The sequence below is a fragment of the Balaenoptera physalus genome (assembly GCF_965194825.1).
Source record: "Balaenoptera physalus genome assembly, chromosome: 10".
In the NCBI taxonomy this organism is placed as follows: domain Eukaryota; kingdom Metazoa; phylum Chordata; class Mammalia; order Artiodactyla; family Balaenopteridae; genus Balaenoptera; species Balaenoptera physalus.
Window position 1 is genome coordinate 96427851 of NC_138889.1, and position 17189 is coordinate 96445039.

Below are 17189 nucleotides of genomic sequence, written 5' to 3' on the forward strand. Positions count from 1 at the left end.
TATGCCTACTTTCTGGAGTTTTTTTTATCATAAATGGGTGTTGTATTTTGTCGAAAGCTTTCTCTGCATCTCTTGAGATGATCATATAGTTTTTCTCCTTCAATTTGTTAATATGGTGTATCACATTGATTGATTTGTATATATTGAAGAATCCTTGCATTCCTGGGATAAACCCCACTTGATCATATTATATGATCCTTTTAATGTGCTGTTGGATTCTCTTTGCTAATATTTTGTTGAGGATTTTTGCATCTATATTCATCAATGACATTGGTCTGTAATTTTCTTTTTTTGTAGTATCTTTGTCTGGTTTTGGTATCAGGTTGATGGTGGCCTCATAGAATAAATTTGGGAGTGTTCCTTACTCTGTAATTTTTTGGAAGAGTTTGAGAAGGATGGGTGTTAGCTCTTTTCTAAATGTTTAATAGAATTCACCTGTGAAGCCATCTGGTCCTGGACTTTTCTTTCTTGGAAGATTTTTAATCACAGTTTCAATTTCATTATTTGTGATTGGTCTGTTCATATTTTCTATTTCTTCCTGGTTCAGTCTTGGAAGGTTATACCTTTCTAAGAATTTGTCCATTTCTTCCAGGTTGTCCATTTTATTGGCATAGAGTTGCTTGCAATAGTCTTAAGATGCTTTGTATTTCTGAGGTCTGTTGTAACTTCTCCTTTTTCATTTCTGATTTTATTGATTTGAGTCCTCTCCCTCTTTTCCTTGATGAGTCTGGCTAATGGCTTATCAATTTTGTTTATCTTCTCAAAGAACAAGCTTTTAGTTTTATTGATCTTTGCTATTGTTTTCTTTGTTTCTACTTCATTTACTTCTGCTCTGATCTTTATGATTTCTTTCCTTCTGCTAACTTTGGGTTTTGTTTGTTTTTCTTTCTCTAGTTCCTTTAGGTGTAAGGTTAGATTGTTTATTTGAGATTGCTCTTGTTTTTTGAGGTAGGCTTGTATAGCTATAAACTTTCCTCTTAGAACTGCTTTTGCTGCATCCCATAGGGTTCGGATTTTCGTGTTTTCATTGTCATTTGTCTCTAGGTAGTTTTTGATTTCCTCTTTGATTTCTTCAGTGATCTCTTGGTTAGTTAGTAACGTATTGTTTAGCCTCCATGTGTCTGTGTTTTTTACGTTTTTTTCTCTGTAATTGATTTCTAATCTCATAGCATTGTGGTCAGAAAAGATGCTTGACATGATTTCAATTTTCTTAAATTGACTGAGGCTTGATTTGTGACCCAAGATGTGATCTATCCTGGAGAATGTTCCATGCACACTTGAGAAGAAAGTGTAATCTGCTGTTTTAGGATGGAATATCCTATTAATATCAATTAAATCTATCTGGTCTATTGTGTCATTTAAAGCTTGTGTTTCCTTATTAATTTTCTGTTTGGATGATCTGTCTATTGGTGTAAGTGAGGTGTTAAAGTCCCCCACTATTATTGTGTTACTGTCGATTTCCTCTTTTACAGCTGTTAGCAGTTGCCTTATGTATTGAGGTGTTCCTATTTCGGGTGCACATATATTTATAATTGTTATATCTTCTTCTTGGATTGATCCCTTGATCATTATGCAGTGTCCTTCCTTGTCTCTTGTAACATTCTTTATTTTAAAGTGTATTTTATCTGATATGAGTATTGCTACTCCAGCTTTCTTTTGATTTCCAGTTGCATGGAATATCTTTTTCCATCCTTCACTTTCAGTGTGTATGTGTCCCTAGGTCTGAAGTGGGTCTCTTGTAGACAGCATATATATGGGTCTTGTTTTTGTATCCATTCAGCAAGCCTGTGTCTTTTGGTTGGAGCATTTAATCCATTCACGTTTAAGGTAATTATTGATATGTATGTTCCTATTATCATTTTCTTAGTTGTTTTGGGTTTGTTTTTGTAGGTCCTTTTCTTCTCTTGTGTTTCCCACTTAGAGAAGTTCCTTTAGCATTTGTTGTAGAGCTGGTTTGGTGGTGCTGAATTCTCTTATCTTTTGCTTGTCTGTAAAGTTTTTGATTTCTCCGGCGAATCTGAATGATATCCTTGCCGAGTAGAGTAATCTTGGTTGTAGGTTCTTCCCTTTCATCACTTTAAATATATCATGCCACTCCCTTCTGGCTTGTAGAGTTTCTGCTGAGACATCAGCTGTTAACCTTATGGGAGTTCTCTTGTATGTTGTCATTTTTCCCTTGCTGCTTTCAATAATTTTTCTTTGTTTTTAATTGTTGCCAGTTTGATTACTATGTGTCTCGGGGTGTTTCTCCTTGGGTTTATCCTGTATGGAATTCTCTGCGCTTCCTGGACTTGGGTGGCTATTTCCTTTCCCATGTTAGGGGAGTTTTCGACTATAATCTCTTTAAATATCTTCTCAGGTCCTTTCTCTCTCTCTTCTCCTTCTGGGAGCCCTATAGTGCAAATGTCGTTGTGTTCAATGTTGTCCCAGAGGTCTCTTAGGCAAAGCAGCCTTCTTCTAATGTTAGACAATGTGTGGGATGTGAATGCATAAGAATTCTATCAGGTTGCTTACTCTCACCCAAACCCCTTCAGGGGAGTTTGAAAAAAAACACATTTGAAGACCTAATACACAATCATTCTCAGAGATCTAAAGCAATGTTTAAAGAAGTTTTCTCTCCAGGTGAAAAATGAAAATGCAATTTCAGGAAAAACCTTCTCATTTCTTTTTCTGTCTTCTCCAATCTGTCATGGAAGGATTGTACTGATGGCCTTATTATTGACTGTTGAAACTTCGCTTAAAGAAAACTTGATAAAACACAATACTTGCTTTTCTACTATCAGGGAAAAGAAAAGAGGTAGGGATAATTTTAAATTGCAGAAAATGACACAGTCGTTATTGTCTGGCCTGCGAATACACTGTTTATCATTAAAATTATACCTATCCAGGACTGTTTTCTGGTATAACTCTGGTCCGTAGGATTCAATGAGAAACAAGATAACAAATTAACCTATTTGCCAAAATATTAAGGGAATTTATTGACTTCATGGTATCCTCCATGCCACAGGAATTAAGAAATATTTTACTACACTCTAATTTCTTCATAGATCATAGCAAGACTCCTTGGCATCCCAAGAATCTTCAAAAATCTCCAATTTGCATACAAAATAGGAGAAAGAATAAATTTTATTCAGGAATAATATTTTAATTCAGTTAGCTGATATTAATTTTTTAAAAACCTTTATGCCATTTAAATCAATAAAGGTTGAGGAAGAGAAAAAGTTGTCAGATCTGAAAGCCTATAACCTCTTAGACTTCTTCACAATTAATATCAGGTTTCTGTATATCAGAGTTCAACACAAGTTTTTATTACAATGAATTTGCAATTGCTTAACAAAATATAATTGAAAGAGACTTCTGCTTCCATCTATGAAGGAGTAACAGGGAAGATATTTAAACAATTTTTAAAAATTGACAAAATACAGAAACAACACTTTTCCCACATTAGACAATAGGCAAGGTGGCCACTGGTCCCGAAAAAAGGAAAATAAATAAGGTGAGACCAACTGTATTAGTCAGCTTGAGCTGCTATAACAAAATACCATAGATTGAGTGGCTTAAGGAACAGAAATGTATTTCTCACAGTTCTCAAGGCTGGAAGTCCAAGATCAGGGTGCCAGCATGGTCGAATTCTGGTAAGAGCCCTCTTCCTGGCTTTCAGATAGCCACTTTCATGCTGTGTCCTCACATGGCAGAGAGAGGGAAAGAGAGCTCTGGTCTCTTCCTCTCCTCATAAGGCCACTAATCCCATCATGGGAGTCCAACTCTCCTGACCTCATCTAAACCTAAGTACCTTCCAATGACCCCATCTCCAAATATTGTAACATTAGGCACTACAGCTTCAACATACGGATTTGGGGAAGACACAAACATTCCATCTAAAGCTTCAATAATTGTCCCAGTTTACTGAATGGCATTAATAAAGCCTGGCAAACCTCCTGAGTTGAGAAGACAGTTTAGAATTCAAGCGGTATACGTTAGCTAGAATTTTTTTTTGGTAGCTAGAATTTAGAAGACAGATAATTGGTAAAAAATAAAGCTGCATAAAGAGAGCTCCAGAGATCTGCAAAGAGAACCTAATGAGTCTTCATCTGAATAATGACTTTGCAAGGCATGGGAAAGACTCATCAGAAGGATAAGATGTAATAGCTTTTGGAGCTCACACAGGACAAGAATAGTTTGCATTCCTTCTTCCTAACACATGCAGCATCAAGTAGAGTCCTCAGAAGAGTATTACCTCAAGATAGGGCCAAATTAGTCATGGAGAAACTGCCTAACAGGTCAAATGGACCAAATTATTTCCAAGTAACTTGACTGCTGCATCCCATAAGAAAGCTCCCAAAATACTTAAGAAAATAAAAACTCCATCACCCTGCAAAGTAAAATTTACAATGCCTGGTATCCAACAAAAACTACCAGATATGCAACAAAGCAGGAAAATATAAAATCATAATGAGAGAAAAATCAATCTATACAGACCCAGAAATGACACAGATGATAGAATTAGCAATGACAACAAAGCAGCTATTATAAACATACCTCATATGTTCTAGAAGGTTAAGAAAAATGAGCATGATAAGATATGGCCTATGAAAAAATCAATCATTTAGAGATGAAAAATTCAATATCTTAACAAATTCTCTTGATAGGATTAATAGCATTTAGACAGTATAGAAGAATGATTGGTGCCCTTGAAGACATGACAATTGAAACTGTTATGAAATAAAACACAGAAGGGAAAATACTGAAAATAAATGAACAGAGCGCATCAGTGAGCTGTGAGAAAACATAAAATCAGACTAAAATGCATTTAACTGGAGTCCAGAGGGAAAGGAGAAACAGGAAAAGAAAAAATTTTTTGAAGAAATAATAGCCCCAAATTATCACAATTTAATGAAAATTATAAATTCATATATCCAAGAAGTTCAGTGAACCTCAAGCACAAGAACTATGATGAAAACTACACCAAGGCCTACCGTAATCAAATTGCTCAAAACCAGTTAAACAGAAAATCTTAAAAGCAATTGGGGGTAAAAAAGAAAAAGAAGAAGACGAACAGATGAACAAAGATAAGAATGATAGAAGACTTCTTATCAGAAACAATGCAGGCCAAAAGACAGTGTAGCAACATCTTTAAAGTAGTGGATGAAAAACTAGCAGATATTTTCCAATAATTAAGGCAAAAGGAAAAAAAAATTTTGACATACAAAAGCTGCAAGAATTCATCATCAATAGATCATCACTATAAGAAATGTTAAAGTCCTTTAGACAAAAAGAAAATGATACTAAATAGAAATCTGAATAACACAAGAAATAGTAAATATATAGGCAGATATATGAGTCTTTTATTTTTTTAATTAATTGAAATATGGATGGATAATCCACATCAGTTAGCTGCTGCTGCTGAGTAATAAACCACCCTAAAACTTAATGGTTTAAAATAATTATTTACTTCTTTTGGGTATGTGTCATTTAGATAGTTCAACTGTTCTAGGCCATGCTTGGCTGATCTTGGTGAGCTCAGTTGTGCATCTGCAACTAGCTGGCTAGTCAATTTAGCTATTAGCTAACCTAGGATTGCCTCAGCACAGATGGCTTAACTTTATCCATAAATTCCCTCTAGCAGGCCAACCTGGGCTTATTCTCATGACATGGCAGAGGTCTAAGACTGAGAAATCTCAACTGTGCAAAAATGAAATAGAAATGCACAGTCATTTTTCAAGCCTCTGCTTGTGTTACATTTACTAACATCCCATCATCTAAAGAAAGTCACATGGCCAATCTCAGAGTGGGAAGGGACTACAAAATTTTTTAAATTTCAAGGCAAAAGTATGGATACAGAGAAGCCGTTAATTGGGAGCAGTAACACAATCAATCTATTATGCACATCTATTTTAGTGATAGTGGATTAACCTACCTACCTAGATAATTCATGCACATACAAACATATACTACATAGTCTACATAAAGATAACCTCAGAATTTATGCTGCTTAGATATTTTTTAAACCTCTTTCTCATCATGAGTGATAATCACAAAACTATGGTTGGCAGAGAAGTAAAGATACAGGGGTAAAGGTAAAAGAACAGGTGTACAGAGAAAGAAAAAGGAATGTATGAAAAGGAGCTATGCTTGCAGCAGATTGAATCCGAGATATTTTAGGGTATTGAGAAATGTAACAAACCAGGCATACAGGAAGTTCAGACCAAAGGCGAAGAGAGAGGCAGGAAAGAGATGCAAGACACCATAATCAAGAAGAACCTGATAGTGAAGCCAAAATTTCCTCCGGTCAAAGTTTATTTTATCCTTTCCTGGGTGTGCAACCTGAAACAACAGGTAGAATTACTAAGTGAATATACCAAGGAGAAGTCTAGAGTGACATCTGTGAGATGGATAGTACTATATAAGGAAGAATCAAGTTTTATACTGATCCATAATCTCCAAATTAGGGTATGATCCTTCCACTAGTCATCAGTTTTCAGAAGAGATGAAAACATGATGAAAAGGAAAGAGGGAAAAAGCCTCCAATCTATAATTGGAATGTAATGAAATGTTTCTATGAAGTAGTAATGAGTTTGGTTTCTTCTACAGCTCATTTAGCTACAAAGCCCTAATTGCATGGCACTTCTGCCTGAGTAGTGTAACAATGGACTCTGCTATTGACCTTTAATAGAAAATATATTTAATTGTATTAAATACAATTATATTATAATTATGCTTGAGTGGTACAATGATATTCATTATTGTGTTTTACAGAAAATGTGCTTAATTTTCTAGTGAACTGATCTCATACAAATTAAATTTGCAACTTATTCAAAACCAAATTGTATTTGGGATGCTACATTTTTTATGTTAAGTAATGTTTTCATGAAGAAAATATAATTCATATTCTTCTAACTTTATAATTCATTTGTTCTGGTATAATATAGGAATTCCAAGAGAAAAGAGATAGAGATAAAGGGTGTAAGGAAAAAAGAAAGCAATGAAGGAAGGAACAAAGAAAGCAATGAAAGAAGGAAAAAAGGAAAGGGGGAGGGAGGGTACAGAACAGAGTATAATCTCCTTTGGGATGTGTGTAAATAATTGTTGAAGAGTATAGGAAACTATCAATGATTAAATCTAGAAATAGAACTAAAGGTATTCAAACATAGACTGGGTGGCCAAGTCTATTCTAGTATCTAGTAATAGTCTATTCTAGTTGCTTGAGTCCCAGTCAAAACCTAAAGCACAAAGAAATAAGTCACTGGAGAACCTAGTGACATACCTGACCAGCATCATTAACTATTAGTTATGAACTTATTTTCACATACAACATAATCTATATATAGAGAATACTATTTAAAAAGTAATGGTTATATTTAAATATGTCTTCAACTTGAAAACTTTATTTTTAAAGAGAGGCAATATGGTTTACTGCAGGAGTTGACAAATCCAACCCACTACCTGTTTTTGTAAATAAAATTTTATTGTAAATAAAGCTATCCCCATTCATCTATAACTGCTTCTGCACTACAGTGGCAGAAGTGAGTAGTTGCAACAGAAGCTATATGGCCCACGAGGCCTAAAATGTTTACTACTTATCCCTTTACAGAAAAAGTTTATCAATCCCTGGTTTAATGGAAGGAGTTGAAAGGATGATAGGAAAAGTACCTGGCACCGGAGAAAACCAGAAAATGATAGCAAGTACATTTAAGAATAAGGAAATAAATAAAAAAAGAAAAAGCTAAAAGAAAAATGTTTGCCTCTGGGTAATGTGAATTGGAAGTCTATCAGACTATTTTGCATTATTTATCCACACAACTATTGGACTTCTATTCCTTTGATTAAAAATTATTTCATTTAAAAGAACATTTCTATCAATGATTTTTAAAGTATGGTGTTTGTATAGGAACCAACAAATCCAGCATTGCAACAACAAACATGTATGGAGACTTCAAATATGATGAAAGTGTCACTGTACATCTATGAAGAAACAGTGAATATTTTAGTAGACAGAATTAAAAATGTAGTCTTACTACATAAAATTTTTTAAAAAGAAAAACTTAAGTCACTCCTTATTTTCTCCTCTATAAGAAGGTGGACTCCAGAAGGAGCAATGTTCTAAATTTAAAGAAAAACTACAAAGTTAAAAGAAAAAAATTAAAAATATCTTTGTGACTTAAGGGTTAAGGAAGACCTCTTAAGCAAGACCCACCAAAATTGATAGATTTAACTACAAATAAAGTCTTGTATAGGATTTTCAAAAATGAAAAATCAAGATGATAGATTTTCATTCTACTAATAATGACAAAAAAACTGACAAAAATTAATAACTGGAATAAACAAGGAACTACTGCAAACCAACAAGAAGAAAAGACAGGAAAACCAGGTTTCAAAAAAAATAAAATAATAGGTAATTCATATAAAGGGAATTTCAACAGAGAAAGACAAATATCATACGATACTGCTTGTATGTGGAATCTTAAAAATGGTACAAATGAACCTATTTACAAAACAGAAATAGAGTCACAGATGTAGAAAACAAACTTATGGTTACCAAAGGGGAAAGGGGGGAGGGAGAGAGAAACTGGGAGATTGGAATTGACATATACACACTACTATATATAAAATAGATAACTAATAAGAACTTACTGTATAGCACAGGGAACACTACTCAATACTCTGTAATGACCTATATATGGGAATAGAATCTAAAAAAGAGTGGATATATGTATGTGTATAACTGATTCAGTGTGCTTTTTATTTACAAATATTTGGAGACTTTCCAGATACTTTCTCATTACTTTTCAGGTTCATTAGCTAACATACTCTGAATTATTTTAATCATTTTAAATTTATTTAAGCTTGTATTATGACTCAGCATATGATATTTCTTGGTGAATGTTTCACGTGAGCTTGGCAAAAATGTGTACTCTGCAGTGGTCAGATTAAATGGATTTATACTGCTATTCATATCTCTATATTCTTACCGGATCACTTACTGAGAAGTAAATATTGAAATGCACAACTATAACTGTGGTATTGCCTATTTCTCCTTTTTTTCCTATCAGTTTTGTTTCATGTATTTTGAAACACTATTATTAGAACCATACACATTGTGGATTGTTATAAATTAATAAGTGAACCATTTTATCATTATAAAATATTTCCCTTTATCTCTTATAATAATCCTCATCCTGAGGAATATTTTGTATAATATTAATACAACCAGTCCAGCTTTCCTATTTTTAGTGTTTGCATAGTATAACTTTCTCTCGTCCTTTTAATTTTAACCTATCTGTATCTTTAATGTGCACCTCTTGTAAATATATAGCATATAGTTGAGTTTTGCTTTTTTATTCAGGTTTACAAGGTCCTACTGTATAGCACAGAACTATATTCAATATGCTATGATAAACCATAATGGAAAAGAATATTTAAAAAAGAATGTATATATACATAAAACTGCATCACTTCGCTGTGGAGCAGAAATTAACAAAACAATGTAAATCGACTATATTTCAACCAAAAAAAACTGATATCCAGTTTTAGACGCTCTGTTTTTTAGTTTAAGTGATAAATTTATTGATATTTAAAATGGTTGTTTATATGATTGACTTTTAAGGCTACTATCCTGGGGATTTTTTTGTCCTGATTTTTTCTGATTCTTTATTTCTCTCTTTTTCTGGTTTTCCTTTTATTAATTAAGCAATATTTAGCAATCTACCTTGCCTTGGAATGTTTTATTAGCTTTAACTTGTGTCTTTAATGTATCAGATTCTACCTTCAAATAACATCATACCACTTCAGTTAACATTATACCACTTCAGTTATAATAACTTTATAAGGTATACTTCTATTTTCAACACTCCCATTCTTTCTGTCAGTCTTATAAGTTTTACTTCTGCACATAAGCATGTTTAAGTACAATTTTATAATTTTTCTTTAACAGTCAAAATAATTTAGATAAATTTTTAAATAAGAGAAAAAATTAATTTACCCACCTATTTACCATTTCCATTGCTCTTCTTTCCTTTATATAGATCTCAATTTCCATCTGGTATCATTTACCTTCAACCTGAAGAACTTCCTTTAACACTCCATGTAGTGCAGATCTGCTGGTGAAACAGTCTTTTAGCTTTTGTTTTTCTGAAAATGGCTTCTATTTGCTTTCATTAGCCTTCATATTTGAAGAATATTTTCACTCTATATAAGATTCTAGGTTATAATTTTCTTTCAGTACTTTAAGGTTGTCATTTCATTGTCTTCTGGCTTACGTTTTTTCTGATAAGTAGATAGAATCATTCTTACTATTTCCCTGTATGTAATGTGTTATTTTTGTCTGGCTGCTTTTAATATTTTCTCTTTGTCAATCTATTTTCAGTAGTTTGATCATAATGTGCTTGGATACGGTTTTATTTGAGTTCATCCCTCTTGCTTTTTTGTGATATTCATAAATATGTGCTATTTTTTTTACCAAATTTGGAATTTTTTCAACCCTGATATTTTCAAAGTTTTTTTTTCTACCTCAAATCTCTCCCTCCTCCTATTGTGACTCCAAATTACACATATATAGGACCATTTATATATGGTCAGGTATAGAATGACAAGTCACTGAAGCTCTGTTCATTTATTTTCAGCTTTTCTTCTTTTGGCTTCAGTTTGCATAGTTTATTTTTCCCCTTTCTACTAATTTACTAATATTTTGTTCTGCAGTGAATAATCTGTTGTTAATCCTATCAAATTTTTTTTCTGATATTGTTTTTCATCTATATGTCTCATTAGGATCCTTTTTATATCTTCTATTTCTCTATTGCAATTATTTTTCCTAATTATAGCTATATGTCAGTATATTTTTTTATATCCTTGAACATATTTATAGTAACTGTTTTAAAGTCCTTATCTGATAATTCTATCATATCTATAATTTGGGGACAGGTTTCTAATAAATGATTATTCTTCTGGTTATGGAACATATGTTTCTGCTTCTTCACATGTCTCATATATTTTGGTTATATTATGGAATAATGGATGCTACATTGTTGTGCATCTGGACTTTGTCATCTTCCTGAATAGAATAGTGGGTTTTATTCCATAAGGCAGTGCATTTACTTGTAGCCTGCTTGATTCTTTTAAGTCTTACTTTGTGATATATCAGAGTGGTTCTAGAGTATCATTTATTTTAGGGCTAAATTATTCCTACTTCTAGAGCATGGCCTTTCTAGGCTCTCTACTGAATGCTGAGGATGTTCGACAAGGTCTTTCTACTTTGACTGGATGGAAATTGAATGCCTCTCAGCACTATACAATCTAAGTCAGCTCACAACTCTCCAGTAGGTTTTTTTTTTTTTCTCCAGTAGTTGTTCTTTGCTGGAACATATGGAATCTCACTCTGAATGTGCACAGATTAGTTATCTGTCCAGATAGTCAAGTATACCCCTGTCAGATTTATGTTCTTTCTTCCCCATATGGCTCTCTTCTCCACAGTTGCCCTTCTACCCTACAAATTCCAATTTCCTCATGAGCTTCAAACTCTGAACTCTGAATACTCAGTTTAATGATACCAGTAGGTTCTATCTGGGCTCTTCCTTCCTGCACCACAGTCCGGAGAGTGGTTCCAGGTAAAAATCCACTGCCTTGTAGTAATACAAATGTCTCATTCATGGCATGGCTACCACGTTCTCTGTCATTTTAGATGAAATTTCCAAGGCCAGCCTAATACAACCTATTTGCCTTTCCCTGCGCTGGTGTAAAATCTCTATCCAGATGTTCTTCATCAAATTCTGTCTTATAAGAGCTTTACATTGAAGAAAAAGCCATTTTACCTTTTTTACATTTAGAATTCTCACTATATTCTTCAGACTGCAGTTGGTTTGGGGATAAGATGAGCTGGAGACAAGCCTTCCAGTAGGTAATTAATCACTTGTAATCAGCCCTTACAGCCATTTGCAGAAGGTGAGAGTCAAGTGGAGAAAGAAGGGACTTAACCATCTTTTCAGGGTTATTACAAATCCTGCTAAGGTTACCCTCATTAAAATTGCTATTAACTTTTCTTCCCCCATCAGGATAGTTAATTAATTCTTCCTTATATTTTAAGATTAAGGCAATTAAGGGGGAAAAAATAAGAGTTAACGTGCCCACACATGGGGCAAACTGATTCCTTTAGGACGTTGTTAGGAGAGTTTCAAAAAAGGCATATGAAAATGGAACTGTGGTAAGTTATTCTGAGGCCCAGCTCACAAGGCAAAAGTCAGCAATCAATGGATACTTCATATATCTACCTCACCAATTTGGCCTAAATTCTTTTATTTTGTCTTCCTGAACAGTGTTTTCCATTTTGATTTAGAAGATCCAGGTTTTACAAATCCTAAAGTTTATATAACTTAAGGCAGTCTCTTTAAGAAAAAGAATACTAAGACATTTCCAGAACCTTTTAAGGGGCCAGTGAAAATGGTAAATCTGCTCTTGTTGATATCCTCTTTACCAAACCGCATTTTTAAAAATCTTCTTCAATCTATGTAATGACATTTTATACTCCACTTTATCATCAGTGATTTTATATTATCTGTGCTTAGTTTATTCTTTATCTTCCCCATACACTTCTGTAACATCTGTGTAGCTAGGGTGAATGCCTAATCTTTAAACGTAAAATAGCCAATATTTTTTAAGCATTTACAATATACTAGATAACCTTCTAAAGTTCTTCATGTATATTAGCTCATTTAATCCTACTAAAACTTTACGAAGTAGATACCATACTACATTTTCCACATTTTAAAGCTGGAAACACTGAAGCACAGAGAAACATACAGCTTGTTGAAATGGCAGAGCTTGCCTCCAAACCCAGAACCAGGCTCCAGAACCCTGGATTCTCAAACACTATACTCTTCTGCTTCTCTTTGATTTATGGATGTTGAGGGTTGGAAGAACACGTAAGATTTGGAGCAGTATTCTAGGCACCAAGGTATCAGGAGCGTGTGGGTCCAAGAACACCTAGTCAAATGTTGATCGGCAGATGCTGCACATTTAGAGCCCATGAGATCAAGAATAAGACTCCAGAAAACAACACTGAGTATTTTACATCTTGTCCAGGTAATGCCCCATCCCACTGCTATTACTAGATATGAGTTGGTACGGTAATGGGAAGGAGCTGAACTAGAATGGACAGTGAAAGATGATGCAATGAGAGACTGCTTTGCATAAGCTATTGAATATTTACTTTTTTTAGTCTCATTTGAGATGCCCCATTGTCTACTTCTAGGACCCAGAAAACATCACTTATGATGTCAAAATATTTTTCTTTAAATTAAGCAAGCCAAATTGATCTCTGTCTTTATGACGTTAACCTAGTTATTCCAGTAAGGCCAGAGCTACTGATGAGGGTGAAAAAAAGTCTTCAATATCAGTAAAACAAACAGCTGCAGAACCAGAGCCTCTCTTCTTTTTTTTTTTTTAACTTTTTATTTTATATTGGAGTATAGCCGATTAACAATGTTGTGATAATTTCGGGTGCACGGCAATGCGACTCAGCCATACATATACATGTATCCATTCTCCCCCAGACTCCCCTTCCATCCCAGAGCCTCTCTTCGTAATGCACTTATCAATATCAAGAAATATTAGTTGCAATTATATAATGAGCACTATTTACAAAAATAAACATCTAGATATAATCCTGAAGATTCATATGCAATAAATCTGAAGTAGAACCCAGACATTTATATTTTTAGAGCTTCATTATGATTTTTATGTCCAGCCAGGGTGGAGAATTGCCTTAGATAAGTGAGGGGGGCGTGAAATAGCGTGGGAAGTAGAGGGGGGTACATGAAGGAACACCCAATCTGGTTTGGGAGGTGGGATACAGATGAGTTTTTGGTGAATGGAATTGAAGCTGAGACTTGAAGGACGAGGAACGTTAAGTAGCTAAGAGCAAACACTGTAAAGAAAACTGTATATTTGAAAAGCCAAAGGACTTAAATAAGAATACCTGGCAGAAGCTAATTATGATTGGAGCTTCGATCACACTGGGGATGAGTAGGGCTGAAGATAGTTAAAGATTCCCCAGGGAGGAAACTCAACAGAAGAGAGCCCCAGATTCATGCCTGAGCCCACTTACAAAAGAATTCAGTTGCCTCCAACCACAAGAATGAGCAAGTTATATCCAAATTCCTGCTTAGGAAATTCCCCCTCAGCCTACTGCCTACAGCCTGACACATTCCTCAGAAAAATGAGGCGTGCCCAGCTGGCTGTGGCTCATGGAGTTGTTAATGGAAGCTTGCCTGACTTTCTTCAGAAGACACCAGCAACCAGTCACAGGAGAAAACTACATCTCTCACTTAACCCAAATTTTGTTCTAAATAATTTCTATAAACTCATCCTATTTCCTCATTTACTTAATTCAAACTCCTTATAACACAATCATGTCGTATGGGAAGCCATTTTGTGGGCAGAAATATTCATTTTAATATTAAATTTTAACTACACAAATAATACAAGAAAATATTCTCTGCATAATTAAAACATGAGACATACATTTTCTTTAACCTCTCTGCCTATCTTAATTCATTCCTCAGATGTAAACACTGTGACCAATTTACTGTGTGTTTTTTACATGTAGTCACAGAAAATATGCAGCATTATTTTACAGATTTTCTTTTTAAAAAATACATAAATAGCATCATATTGGACTGCTGCTTTTTTCACACAATAATTTTTTTCTTGGAATTGAGCAATGCTTTGTGCAAAATAAATACCCAATATACAAATAAATAATAATAAATGAATGAATAAATAAATGATAATTTCAAAGATTAATGATTTCACACTCCTCAGTGAAGCAAACTTAAGTTTGAATGTTGGCTCTACTACTCACTCATACTTTGACTTTGGGCAAATCATAACTTCATTTAAGCCAATTCTTTACCTTTAAAACAGAGTTAATATGGCTTATCTCATAAGATTATTATAGTAAAGCACCTAGAAAAGTGTCTTTCCTAGAAAAAAAAAGATTTTATTTCTGCCTCATCTTAATTCACTCATAAAGCTTGGTACAACATTCTTCTCCTTCTAACCAGATAGGTGGCTGACGGACTACAAGCAAAATCTTACAAATGCCTCCTGGAAATGTCCACCTGGGTATCCCAATTAGTGTGTCCAAAATCACGATGTTCTATCTTAAACAGGCTGCTCTTCCTCAGGAAGCTGTGTCCACTTGCTGGATCATGTGGCCTCATCTTTGCACCTGGGTAGTTCATTCCACATCCTGGTCTTTTCCATTCACCTCTACAGCTCAGATCCTCATTGTAGCTTTCCGGGATTAGAGTCCTAACCTTGTGACTAATCTCTCAGTCTCCAGAATCTTATATGCTTATCCCAATTCTTCTTTAGCCTTAATCACCAATAACTCTTTCTATCACCGAAGATAAGAGTCAGCATTCTTGAGCCTGTCATTTAGGGCTTTTCACCATCTGGCCCCAAGTGGTATTTCCAAATTTGTTTCTCATTCCCCATATACCAATAGCTCCAACAAAATCAACTGTTCTCTGTTGACTGTGTCCTGTGCTTTCCAGTCTCTATGTCTTTGCTCATGTTGCTCCCACTATCTCAAGCACTCTTTTTTCACACCCTCATCGCTACACATTTAATTCCACCAAGACAAAATATAACATAGTGAATTTAAACACAGAGGTAAAGCCAAACATACCTGAGTTCAAATCCTAGTTCCATCCCCAATTAGGTATATGACATATCTTTTTTTTTTTTTTTAAACGTGATAATCCATTCATTCATTCATTCATTCATTTATTTATTTATTTATTTATTTATTTATGGCTGTGTTGGGTCTTCGTTTCTGTGCGAGGGCTTTCTCTAGTTATGGCAAGTGGGGACCACTCTTCATCGCAGTGCGCCGGCCTCTCACTATCGCGGCCTCTCTTGTTGCGGAGCACAAGCTCCAGATGCGCAGGCTCAGTAATTGTGGCTCACAGGTTAGTTGCTCCGCGGCATGTGGGATCTTCCCAGACCAGGGCTTGAACCCGTGTCCCCTGCATTGGCAGGCAGACTCTCAACCACTGCGCCACCAGGGAAGCCCGACATATCTTTTTAATGTCTGTTTTCTTCACTTATTAAACTGGGGCAATAAAAGAAACTATTTCACAGGGTTTGAAGAACAAATTTAGATAATGTATACAAACAGTTAGGCAGACAACTGGTGCTAGGTAATCATCAACTGTCACCATCAATACTATTTAAGGTCTACTTCAAGTGCCATTGCTTCCATAAGGTTCTCCCTGGTCCTACAAGATATTAAGTTATTTCTATCAATAAAAAGCAATAGCATTGCATCTGTGCCTCTTTTAAGGTACTTACGATTTTATGTTTTACTGTATAGTCACATATCTCGTAATCACAATTTTTTTAACCCAAAACTGCAATCGGTTTCCCAAAGGATTTTTGAGTCTATGTCAATTTTATAAGGAAGACTCAGAGAAGTAGTTTGGATGTGGTAAACAGAGGTTTCTAAAATATTTTGTGTTTTGGTGGAGAATATGGCATAGACTATTTGAAATCAGAACTGTATTTTTTAAAAACCTCACAACACAAGGCCATAAGAATGCCAACCTCTTTGGGGATAGAGATTGGCTTCCTTTTTGAGCTCACTTAACACAAGACTCTATAAAATTTGTGTGAAAGAAATCCTATTTCTAGTAAAAGAATGAAGTAAACAGCAATACTCTAACGCTGAATCTTAAATCAGATGTTCTTTCCAATGCTAATTTTGTCTCTTCAAGTCCTCTATATAATAGATCTGGAAATAATGTTATATTAGATAATGTTTGCAAATGGGACAGATGGAAAGGTTCATTCTCCTGGGGTTGAGGAGAAATTTATTTTCACAAAATTTCTCTGGTGATATGTCTAATGTAAACTTTAGTGGTCCCAATGATCTTTTGAATTAATGATAATTTCAAATACAGCTCCAAAGTCCATAACTATGTAGAGCAGTATTTTAAAGGAATGATTGGTAAGACTTCTATCACCAAAACAATCAGACTTTCCTTATTTGACCAGGTAAGATTTAACTTATGTACACTGAGCTTTGTTTGCTTGTTTTTTAAGAAAATTAAAGGCCAGGGGCTTCCCTGGTGGTACAGTGGTTAAGAATCCACCTGCCAATGCAGAGAACACGGGCTCGAGCCCTGGTCCAGGAA

General features: G+C 34.6%; 1 long non-coding RNA gene across 1 annotated transcript in view; it reads right to left on the minus strand.

The window, feature by feature from the left end:
* The window catches only part of LOC309636911, a 267301-nt gene that overhangs the window by 240578 nt on the left and 9534 nt on the right, over nt 1-17189 (minus strand). Inside the window, exon 2 of the long non-coding RNA XR_014250309.1 lies at nt 817-10094. This is a non-coding gene — a long non-coding RNA (uncharacterized lncRNA). The remainder of the gene's footprint in view (nt 1-816; nt 10095-17189) is intronic.